The sequence below is a fragment of the Schistocerca serialis genome, chromosome 4, assembly GCF_023864345.2.
Source record: "Schistocerca serialis cubense isolate TAMUIC-IGC-003099 chromosome 4, iqSchSeri2.2, whole genome shotgun sequence".
In the NCBI taxonomy this organism is placed as follows: Eukaryota; Metazoa; Arthropoda; class Insecta; order Orthoptera; family Acrididae; genus Schistocerca; species Schistocerca serialis.
The window spans coordinates 457,438,264-457,450,468 of NC_064641.1; the positions used below are offsets into that span (position 1 = coordinate 457,438,264).

General features: G+C 40.3%; 1 protein-coding gene across 1 annotated transcript in view; it reads left to right on the plus strand.

Annotated features, from left to right (window-relative positions):
• Positions 1–12,205, plus strand: part of LOC126475099 (protein kinase C-binding protein NELL1-like) — a 980,737-nt gene that overhangs the window by 713,197 nt on the left and 255,335 nt on the right. The window lies entirely within an intron of this gene.

Sequence of the window (12,205 nt, forward strand, 5' to 3'; positions counted from 1 at the left end):
TGAGCGTAAGGTGTCTTCTGTCACTGAAGCTACAGCTGCTGAGATTCTGGTTTTTAGTTCATCAGTGTCATGAGGTGAGGGAGGAATGTAAACACATTGTTTAACATATCCCCACAGGAAGAAATCACATGGTGTTAAGTCAGGGGCCTAGGAGGCCAAGAGCGCCAAGAGTGTAAAGCCTGGTCTCATGATCCTGTACGCCCTATCCAACACTGAGGCATGTTGGCATTGAGGAAACTGCACACATTGTTGTGCCACTGTGGTGGTGCTCCATCTTGCTGATGAAATTGTCAGAGTCAAGTTGTCGGAATAACCATTCCATAGCACTGCAAGGTATGATTGTCATGTTATGATTTCTTCCTCAAAAAAGTAGGCTCCATAAATGGTGCTTTGCAAAACAGCACAAAAAACATTCACTTTTGGTGACTCATGAGCTTGTACCAGTTGTAATCTGTATGGTTTAAGGGCTAAACGATGCCCTAACACAGGCCACACTGTCATGCATGGTAAAGCAAGTTCTCAGCTAGCATGAAGCATAGACTCCACTGGTTGCTCAGAAATGCGTGACCGGCCAGGACTTTTGCCTTTACAGAGGCACCCTGTTTCTTCAAACTGTTTATACCACTGCTGAATGTTCTTTGTGATGGTGGTCTAGCACAAAATAGAATATGAAACACCCACTAAACTGTGATCACTGATTGAGTACGACTAAATTCAATAACACAATATGCCTTCTGTTGCGCGGACACTATATTGCACGATACTGGCTGCACGCTCCAGGCCAGCGCTCGTAGGAACATCTACCAGATTTTTTCTGAAACTCTAGACTATGCTGATTACATCTAGTGCTGTTTCAGCTACCTAGTGACGTTTGTCTCAATATTATTACAGTTAAAATTTGGCCATTCTCTTTGGGGCACCATGTATACTTAACAGGAAACATAGATATAGGATGGAAATCACTCTGCAAAACATTAGGCCATTACACAGATGTTCCATGTCCATTAGTAGGTAGAGAAATAAATGAGAAGAAGAATAAAAATAGGATCACAGGAGAGGTAAAGAGGAAGAAGGAAGAGGTGAAAAGCATGCATGAAAACTTTCAGTTAAGGCTAGCCCAAGAAAATAGGGATGCATATAAGGAAAAGAAGAAAACATACACGAAACTGATAAAACAGACTAAATCGACACATTATGAAAATAAGATAGCAAACTCAACAAGTATCACTAAGATCATATGGTTTCTCATAAATGAAAAGAGTAAAGGTGTAGGTGTGGAAAACACTGATAACATAACACTTGAGATACATGGGAGGGAACTCAGGGATGCACAGAATGTCATCTATACTTTAAACAAACATTATATTGAAGTTGTGGACAAATTAATAACTCAAAATAATACTTCCAAAATAAACACAATAAACATTCCATATGAGACAAAATGCTTATCCCTTACCCCAACTAATGAATCAGAAATTGTAAAAATAATGCATAGTCTAAAAACAAAAAACACTGAGGGACTAGATGGTATATCCACTAAACTAATTAAATGCTGTTTACAATGGGATGTAAAGCCATTAGCCTCTCTGATAAACTTTTTGTTGTTGTTATGGGCTTCAGTCCTGAGACTGGTTTGATGCAGCTCTCCATGCTACTCTATCCTGTGCAAGCTTCTTCATCTCCCAGTACTTACTGCAACTTACATCCTTCTGAATCTGTTTAGTGTATTCATCTCTTGGTCTCCCTCTATGATTTTTACTCTCCATGCTGCCCTCCAATGCTAAATTTGTGATCCCTTGATGCCTCAGGACATGTCCTACCAACCGGTCCCTTCTTCTAGTCAAGTTGTGCCACAAACTCCTCTTCTCCCCAATTCTATTTAATACCTCCTCGTTAGTTATGTGATCTACCCATCTAACCTTCAGCATTCTTCTGTAGCACCACATTTCTATTCTCTTCTTGTCCAAACTATTTATCATCCATGTTTCACTTCCATACATGGCTACACTTCACACAAATACTTTCAGAAACGACTTCCTGACACTTAAATCCATACTCAATGTTCACAAATTTCTCTTCTTCAGAAACACTTTCCTTGCCATTGCCAGTCTACATTTTATATCTTCTCTACTTTGACCATCATCAGTTATTTTGCTCCCTAAATAGCAAAACTCCTTTACTACTTTAAGTGTCTCATTTCCTAATCTAATTGCCTCTGCATCAACCGACTTAATTTGACTACAGTCCATTATTAATGTTTTGCTTTTGTTGATGTTTATCTTATATCCTCCTTTCAAGACACTGTCCATTCTGTTCAACTACTCTTCCAAGTGCTTTGTTGTCTCTAACAGAATTACAATGTCATCGGGAAACCTCAAAGTTTTTATTTCTTCTTCATGGATTTTAATACCTACCCCAAACTTTTCTTTTGTTTCCTTTACTGCTTGTTCAATATACAGATTGAATAACATCAGGGATAGGCTACAGCCCTGTCTCACTCGCTTCCCAACCACTGCTTCCCTTTCATGCCCCTCGACTCTTATAACTGCCATCTGGTTTCTGTACAAATTGTAAATAGCCTTTCGCTCCCTGTATTTTACCACTGCACCTTTAGAATTTGAAAGAGAGTATTCCAGTCAACATTGTAAAAAGCTTTCTCTAAGTCTACAAATGCTAAAAACATAGGTTTGGCTTTCCTTAATCTTTCTTCTAAGATAAGTCTTAAGGTCAGTATTGCCTCACGTTTTCCAACATTTCTACGGAATCCATACTAATCTTCCCAGAGGTCGGGTTCTACCAGTTTTTCCATTGGTCTGTAAAGAATCTGCGTTAGTATTTTGCAGCCGTGACTTACTAAACTGATAGTTCAATAATTTTCACATCTGTCAACACCTGATTTCTTTGGGATTGGAATTATTATATTCTTCTTGAAGTGTGAGGGTATTTTGCCTGTCTCAAACATCTTGCTCACTAGATGGTAGAGTTTTGACATGACTGGCTCTCCCAAGGCTGTCAGTAGTTCTAATGGAATGTTGTCTACTCCCGGGGCCCTGTTTTGACTCAGGTCTTTCAGTGCTCTGTCAAACTCTTCGCGCAGTACCGTATCTCCCATTTCATCTTCATCTACATCCTCTCCCATTCTCATAATATAGTCCTCAAGTACATCGCCCTTGTATAGACACTCTATATACTCCTTCCACCTTTCTGCTTTCCCTTCTTTGCTTAGAACTGGGTTTCCATCTGAGCTCTTGATATTCATACAAGTGGTTCTCTTTTCTCCAAAGGTCTCTTTAACTTTCCTGTAGGCAGTATCTATCTTACCCCTAGTGAGATAAGCCTCTACATCCTTACGTTGTCCTCTAGCCATCCCTGCTTAGCCATTTTGCACTTCCTTTTGATCTCATTTTTGAGACGTTTGTATTCCTTTTTGCCTGATTCATTTACTGCATTTTTATATTTTCTCCTTTCATCAACTAAATTCAATATCTCTTCTGTTACCCAAGGATTTCTATTAGCCCTCATCTTTTTACCTACTTGATCCTCTGCTACCTTCACTATTTCATCTCTCAAAGCTACCTATGCAAAATGCGGGCAGGGATTATCATAGAGTAGCATTTTGCGCAGTCTTCCTGGTTGTTGTTCTTAATGGTATCTGATCAAAGTGGGTAGCTTCACCTGGATATAGGATAACTAAAGAAACTTATGCCTATTGCTTCAAGTTTCCCTAGTAATATTACATGGTTCACAGTATCGAAGGCTTTGGATGACTCTAGATTAATTCCAACAACCTGTTTATTTGACTCCAAATTTCTTACTTTTTCTGATGTGTAGTCCAATATGGCTGTTTCTGTACTGTGACCTGCTCGAAAACCATGTTGACTGTTATTTATTAGTTTATGTTTTTCTAGATATTTTGTAACCCTGATTTTCATTAATTTCTCAAGTATTTTGGAGAAGGCTGGGAGGAGAGGTATAGGTTGCTAATTTTCTATTTTATGTCTGTCACCATTTTTGTATAAAGGTATCACTTTAGAGATTTTAAGTTTATCCAGAAATATCTCTTCACTAAGGGACAAGTTTGCTATGTGCACTATAGGTTTGACAACACATGGAGCAATTTTCTTAATTATTGATACAGATACATCATCCAACCCAGAGGACATTTTGGATTTCAAGCATTTAATGACTTTTAGAACTTAATGCTCATCTGTTGGGATTACCATCATGCTGGTATTTACCGTTGGATTCATCACTGTTGGTTGTTGCTTAAATTTACTACTTAAAGTAAGGGGAATATTTACAAAATCATTGTTTACATAGTTTGCCATGGCATCTTTTTCTATGGGGATATTTTCATTATTCTTAAGATTGATTTCCTGTTCTTTAGTTTGACCCCTAGTTTCTTTTTTACCATTTTCCACATCATTCTGGACTTGTTACTAGCCTGCCTTATTAATCTATCATTACTTAATAATTTTGCTTTTGATAAATCTCTGTCTTACCATTATATAATCTATCTGATACCTTCTAGTAACCTATCCATTTTCCTTTTCAAATTTTCTAACCTACCTGCCCGATCAAGGGATCTAACATTCCACACTCCGATCCGTAGAACACCAGTTTTCTTTCTCCTGATAATGATGTCCTCTTGAGTAGTTCCTGCCCGGAGATCTGAATGGGGCACTATTTTACCTCCGGAATATTTTACCCAAGAGGACGCCATCATCATTTAACCATACAATAAAGCGGCATGCCCTCAGGAAAAATTATGGCTGTAGTTTCCCCTTGCTTTCAGCTGTTTGAAGTACCAGCACAGCAAGGCCGTTTTGGTTAGTGTTACAAGGCCAGATCAGTCAATCATCCAGACTGTTGCCCCTGCAACTACTGAAAAGGCTGCTGCCCCTCTTCAGGAACCACACATTTTTCTGGCCTCTCAACAGATACCCCCCTGTTGTGGTTGCGCCTATGGTACGGCCATCTGTATTGCTGAGGCATGCAAGCCTCCCCACCAATGGCAAGGTCCATGGTTCATGATTAACTTATCTGTAGAAAAAGGAATATTTTGAATGTGCCTGAAAAAGAGTCAAGTAATCCCTATACATAAAGGCGGATACAAAAAGGACCCAGACTTATAACTATTTCATCTGCACTCTCTAATATAATAGAAACCACAATAAAAGTCAGACTATTAAATTTTATACAAATATACAATATTCTCAATGATGAACAACATGGATTCAGACAGGGCAAATCTACCAAAACAGCAATAGCTGAATTCTTAATTCTTCAAACTAAAGCACTTGGTGAACAGAAGAAAGTTTGTGGTATGTTCCTGGACCTATCTAAAGCATTTCATTTTGATGTCATGACATCCTTTTAGAAAAGCTTCATTATTATGGTATAAGGGGGAAATAAGCAGACATCATTAAATTGTTTTTGGAAAATAGAAAGCAGTATGTAGAGATAAAGTGAAAAGTGAAAAATAATAAATAATATTACAAGTGTTTTCAAATTTTGAAATGGTGAAATATGGAGTTCCTCAAGGATCTGTCCTTGGCCACTACTTTTCATTTTGTATGTCAGTGATATAAGTATCTGATAGTGTAGTCATGACACTTCATTTGTTGTTACCAGTTCTACAACAGATGACCTGCAAGAGAAGGCTTCAATAAATATAAAAACTGGAAACAATTATTTCAGGAAAAAACAATCTCTTTATAAATGGAAACAAAACAAAATATATGCAGATACAGGCAAACAAAAAACACACTTTGGGCAACATCACAGTCAGGATTGGAGACCTGGAACTAAAGGAGACAGACATTTATAAATTTATAGATGTAATAGTGGATAGGCAAATGGCATGGGAGAATCACATAAATAACATGTGCAGCAAAATAGGTTCAAGCATATTTCTGATGAGAAAAATGTCAAAGTAGCAACCAGACACTCTACAAACAATGCACTATGGGGGAAGTGGGCCGACAATGTTGATGTGGGTGTTGTGGAGTCTGCCAGAAGGAGAGCGGAAGACACTTGAGGGCGGCGTGCAGTGGCATCCAACTTCGGACCGCTGACATGAAATACAAGTGTGACACCAGTCGTGACAGTCTTCGCAAAGCGAGGGCCATATGAAACGCTTGGCAATGATGCGCGTAGTTGCGCAAATGGGTGAGACTGTACAGTGTGTCGAACACCAAGCAACGCAAAGAGGAGGGGCTGAGGGGGTGTGGCACACCAGTGGAAGTGTCACACCATATCTCCGAGCATGTGCCATCGATCGTCTTGCACACCAGGCGCAGAGGGTGATTATTGTCAGATAAAAGGCTCGTCAAGGAGTCATCATTCGTTTGCGCCTGAGCAAGAGCATCGAAGTTGATTGAGGAAGATATGCCCGAGATCCAGGGGAAATAATCAGCGGCTATGTTGTCGGATCCTCGAACATATCGTACATTAGTTGTGTATTGTGAAATGAGGTCGAAATAATGGAACCTCCTAGGAGGTGGGTCGGCTGGAGGGTTCGTGAGTGCTTGAGCGAGGGGTTTGTGGTCTGTAAAGACTGTGAGGGAGTGTCCTTCAACATCTTTGCAGAAATATCTAAAGGCTTCATAGACAGCTAAGAGCTCTCTGTTGAAAGTGGACCATTTGCACTGAGAGGGAGAAAGTTTTTTTGAAAAAAACTTAAGAGGTTGCACCACCTCTCCTCTGTGTTGTTGAAGTACTGCACCGATAGATATTTCGCTAGTGTCCTTGGTGAGCGAAAGTGTTGCATCCGGGTGTGGATGGGCAAGTGTGTGGCTTCTGTAGTGCGGTTTTGAGTTTTTTGAAAGATGCATGCATGACCTCTGTCCACGGCACACGCCTGTCGCCTGACGTTTGTGGCCCGCGCAGTGCATCTGTGAGGGGGACCTGTAGTTTGGCGGCTCTTGGAATGTGGCGGTGGAAAAAATTGATCATTCCTAAGAACCAGCAGAGTTCATGGTATGTTTCTGGTATCGGCAGCTGTTTCATAATGTCCATTTTCTCTTGTGTGGGCCGGATACCATCGGCTGAAACTATGTGTCCTAGAAAAACAACAGAATTCAGGTATACATAGCAGAAAGGTAGGGGTCATAACACTGTATCTAAGAACCTCTGCCAGGTTTGGACGCCGTAAGGCATGTAAACATATTAGAAGACGCCGAAGTGTGTGGTGATGGCCATTTTAGGGATATCTTGTTTGTACACTGGTATTTGGTGATAAGCTTTCTCAGTCTACCACACTGAAAATTTTAGCGACTGCCAACTGGGAAGCGAAGTCCTGAATGTTCGGTACTGGATAATTGCCCATGATTGTGCTGTTATTGAGATGTCTATAGTCACCAGAGAGTCTGTAGGAACCATCCTTCTTCAGTGTGAGATGAATCAGTGATGACCAGTCACTGGAGGATGGGCGTACAATGCCTGCATTTAATAGGTCCGAGATGATTGCTTTCACCACTTTGAGTTTGTGTGGATTCAGGCATCGTGGCCGGTGTCTGACTGGAGGGCCCTCGGTCGTATTCAGTTTGTGAAATGCACCGTTCATGATTGATAACATGCCATGCAAATGGGGCGCGTCATTAGTGTTCGAACACTCGTGCAGTGAGTCAATGATTTGAGCACACGTCAGTTTGTATGAAGAGCAAATACCTCGAAGTTAGGTGAGTTCGGATTTCGTGCTCTGTAATGTCTGTTCGGTATGCTCGATAAGGGAGGTGAGCTTGGCCTGCGTTTGCTTGAGTTCACTGATTTCTTGTCATTGTAGTAGCACATCGCAACTTTTACTAGTTAACTTGGCAGCAAGAAGAGCACATTCTGTCTGCAATAGTGAAATGTCAATATTTGTTGACCAAATGGGTGATACAGACGCAGTGGCCGTAAGGGCAATAGTCTTTTGTGAAGGTTGGTGGACTAATGTACTTCGCGGAATGTCTATTGAAAATTTGTGGTGTCACAGGAAGTCAATGCCTAAGATAGGACAAGTCACCCATGCCACATGAAAAGTCCACAAAAACTTCAAGTATTTTGACAGTTTGAGCGTTAAAGGCACTGTACGTAACACTTTAATATGAGAGTCATTAGCCGTGCATAAAAGTCTGGGCGACGAAGTTAACACAGTAGGTGCGAGAGCTGGGGGTATTACACTCGTATCAGCACCACTGTCAGTGAGGAATTTAGTTTCTGAGATGAGGTCAAGAGCGAATAGACAACTGTTGGCACTTACCGTGTTAGATGCTGTAGCTGCTGTAAGGCGTCTTTATTCCTGTGCGCGAGGTGCTGCGCCTATGGCGCCTTGCGAGCTGCGTTTCCCGCCACGCAAGGGCTGTGACAATTCCTGGCTGCATCGCTGAAGTTGGTGTGGAACCAACGCAGCGGCCAGGCTGTGTTAGGCAGGGGTGATGGAGAGCTCCTGGTGTTGGCTGTGTCCGTTGTGGAGCACTGCAGTGTCGGTTGTCATGGCGGATGTCGTGGAGGCTGTATCTGGTTCCCTGCAATGGATCCTATCAAATAAAACAAAAAAAGCACAATGAAAATCAAGTCAGTAACTGTGACATATTTTGCTTTCTCAAAGTACAGTAGAGCGTTGATTATCCGAAGTAATTGGGGGACGTGGGTGTTTGGAAAACTGGTTTGTTCGTATAATCGAACTGTACATGTTTATTTGCCAAAAAGAAGTACTGTACAGTAAATTTATTCATAAAACAGGCATCTCTTTTAGTATTACAAAGTAACATACAAAGGCAACTTCAGAAGGAATTTATAGTATGTGGCACAGTTTATTAAACAAAAATATATACATATTACATGCGCATTTTGCATGAACAATACACACAGTATACAAAATCAACGTTTAAAAAGAATCCTTTATTTTGGCCTGTCTAAGCAAGCCTACACGCTTACGATCAGCTAAGTCACGTACTTTTTTCATTACAGATATCTGAAACTGGTCACTTTTATCTTGGGCTTCAAACCATCGCAAGGCAGTACCTAAACAAATGAACGCCTCAGACGCTGTGGCCCAGTGTGGGGACTACTGTGGGAAACTTGGTTTGGGAGTGAGGGGGATGATGGACGGTAGGGTGGGAGAGTAACAGGTGCGAGCGAGTACATGGTTCCTTATAAGCGGTCGTTCGGTTGACCGACATTCGGATAATCGACACTCTACTGTAGTAACTGCCTGAGTTCATCTTAGGTGTAACATTGGATGTTTTCATTGACAGCATGCCATATTTTCAGTAGACTCCAGAGCAAGTGCCAGTAATGAGAGTAGGGGCATCAACAACTACCAACACTCCACACCGAAGCATGTTTATACATATAAATGAAACGTATGAAGAGTTGAACTGCTAATCTCAGTCAAGAGTTCTGTCACTCATTCATATATAGATTTGTCTAGTAAATTGCAATATTCCATAAATAAGCAAATTCCAGAACCTTCAAGAAATTACAAATCTGAAACAGTAAATAATTACAGGAGTTGGGGCTGAACTAGCGACACACATGTTGCCAGCCGGTGACATAACTACTACACCACTGCAGACAGTGCTCAATGTATGGTACTATTTCTATGAAGGAACTGTTGTTTTCAGAAGCAACTGTAGGTAGTTGTAGTGGTAAGCCATTTTATGTGCCAGCTTGGAAGAAAAGTATAGGTGTCCTAAGGAGAGGATATGTTATAACATCATCACAAATTAGGTTTGCTTCTGTACCTTTGCCAGAAAAACTAAATATGGACCCTATGCTGTGTAGTTTGAAAATCCTGGACACAAACCATCTGCTCCAACATTTGTTGAGCCACATTATTGGTCCCCAGCCTAGCTCTCCTGACTTTGAGTCCCATTAGGGTGTTCTTACTGGATTCATTTCCCTGAAATTGATGATGTTGTGTAAATTGAAAGTGGGTGGGGGAGAAAGGAAAGGAAAGGGGAGAAACTAGTGATATCAGCTGCATCAGGATTTATGTGGAATCAGTGGCAATCAGTGAAAATCTGTGCCAGACCAGGACTCAAATCTGGGATAACCTGCTTACTAGGCAATTAGGTTAAGCACTGTGCCACCCAGACACAGTGTTTATTGCAAATGCACAGTCTATCTCAGTATGCTCCCCAGCTGACACACATTGCCACCTAGAGCCACCTGTCTGCAGAACCCATCCACATCCTCCATGCTCAATAATTTTAAATTCCAGCTGGAGATCGCATGTAAATGTGCATCTACACTGAAGATTGTGGATTCATTGACCATTGAGGTGAATCACTCAAAATTAGGAAACATGGAGGACATGGATGGGGGGACTGCAGGCAGGTAGTGTTAAGCAGAAATGTGATTCAGCTGGGGAGTGTGCTGAGATAATCTGCACTTTTGTGACAAACACTGCATCCAGTGGTTAATGCAACTGTCTAGTAAGCAGGAGAGCCTGAGTTCGAATCCCGGTCCAGCACACATTTTCACTTGTCACTCTGATTCTGTATAACTCCCCCTTCAGTTTACATAATACGTATCACGGTTGAGGGTTCCACATGGTTTTGTTCTTTTAGAGATGTCTGAAAGAAAAGATGACACACATTCATATGTTTGATGATGTGTTTGTGTCACCAACACTGGTGCCCACACTGTGCTGAAATGAAGTCCTGTGTATATAATGATTCAGTAATTCCTTGAATCAATTTCAACCAATTTTTAATGGTGGAGTCCCAGTAGGTCATGCTGGATGCAAGAATATTTGTCTCACCATATGTCATGCTGTGGCCTGTATCAGGACACTGGTCAGCAAGAGCAGATTTTCTATCTGACCTTAATGTCTGTGTTCATTTCATCTGTCTTTAACAATGCAACATGTCTGGTTACTGTATAATTTCATACTCGTACATGGAATGAGGTATAGTCCTGGTCTCATTAGGCTGAGGCCATTTTTGTAAAACCCAGCATCATTTATGCTTTCACCAGAGGACAGAAGATACATTTCATTTATTAATTCTTGAATAACCTGTTCATACAGCACAAGGAGTATGAACAAGTGTCCTTAATACACAAATGCTTTGAAATTGCTTATAATAGCTACATAAATGCAGGTCAATGTATGTTGATTTGTGATACACACGTTGATCCAAGAAGTCATTTTCATATCTAGCATTGAGGTCACAAGTGATCTAACCACAAAGGTATTGTTTGCTTAGTTCTGAAAACAAATGGGTTTCTGAATCACTGACTGAAGTGCTTTGTCCTCAACATCTTGTATATAAAGCTTAGCTACTATGGGGGACACAGGACTATCCATAGCAGTATCACAATTTGATTCAAAGTATTGGGGATTCAGTAAAAAATAAACCAAGGTGAGCACCTGTTTGAAGATATGTATAACATCTACTCCCTGCTAACTTTGTATGAGTTTGAATTTATTCAATAAGGCACCTGTCAAAGACGCTTTGTCAAAACTTACTATTTGGCAGTTGGCTTTACATGCAAGTTCTTGAGTTGACATATGGAGTCATTCAAATCTTTGATGTGGTTTACACATTTCTGTACCGAAGAGGCTCAAAAGAGAAGCCATATGTTTCTCTAGGTACTACATTGATGGCAAGCGTTTCAAGGTGGGTCCAAGCATGTTACAGTGTGATGCAGTTTTGAAGTGACAGCCTTTATTCTTATTATTTTTTATTTTATTTCAAAATTAAGTTATTCTTTAGTTTTATAAGATTGAGTATTTCATTCTGTGCTCCCATTGAACCTTAAGGCCACATACATTAACGGATCTGCATATGGTCCAAAAGTTTTTTGAGTAGTTTATACAATACATAAAGCTTTGCAGAATTGAGTGTACCTCCTATTTTTTACTTAGTATGCTGCTATAGTGACAGAAAGGGAATCCAACCACAGAAGTATAAGCCAAATTCAGGATAAGCAAATATATCATGGTATCAAGACCTTAAAAGGAAGAGCGGACCAGAGAAAATATTGGTATAATAAGGAAGAAGAAGATTATTGTGCAATGCATAAGTATTTTCATGTTTTTGGTTTTCACAGTAATCTAAAATTTTTGTTTTCTTCCTTAGAAACTGTCCACAATGAAGAAACCAGGAAATGTATTACGTTTTTGAGCTTTTCAGTTCAGTAATAGTGTTTTATGGCAAGCATGCTAGTTGTAAATCAAGAAATAAGTCTGTCTTTTTTTCTGCTAGTTTTA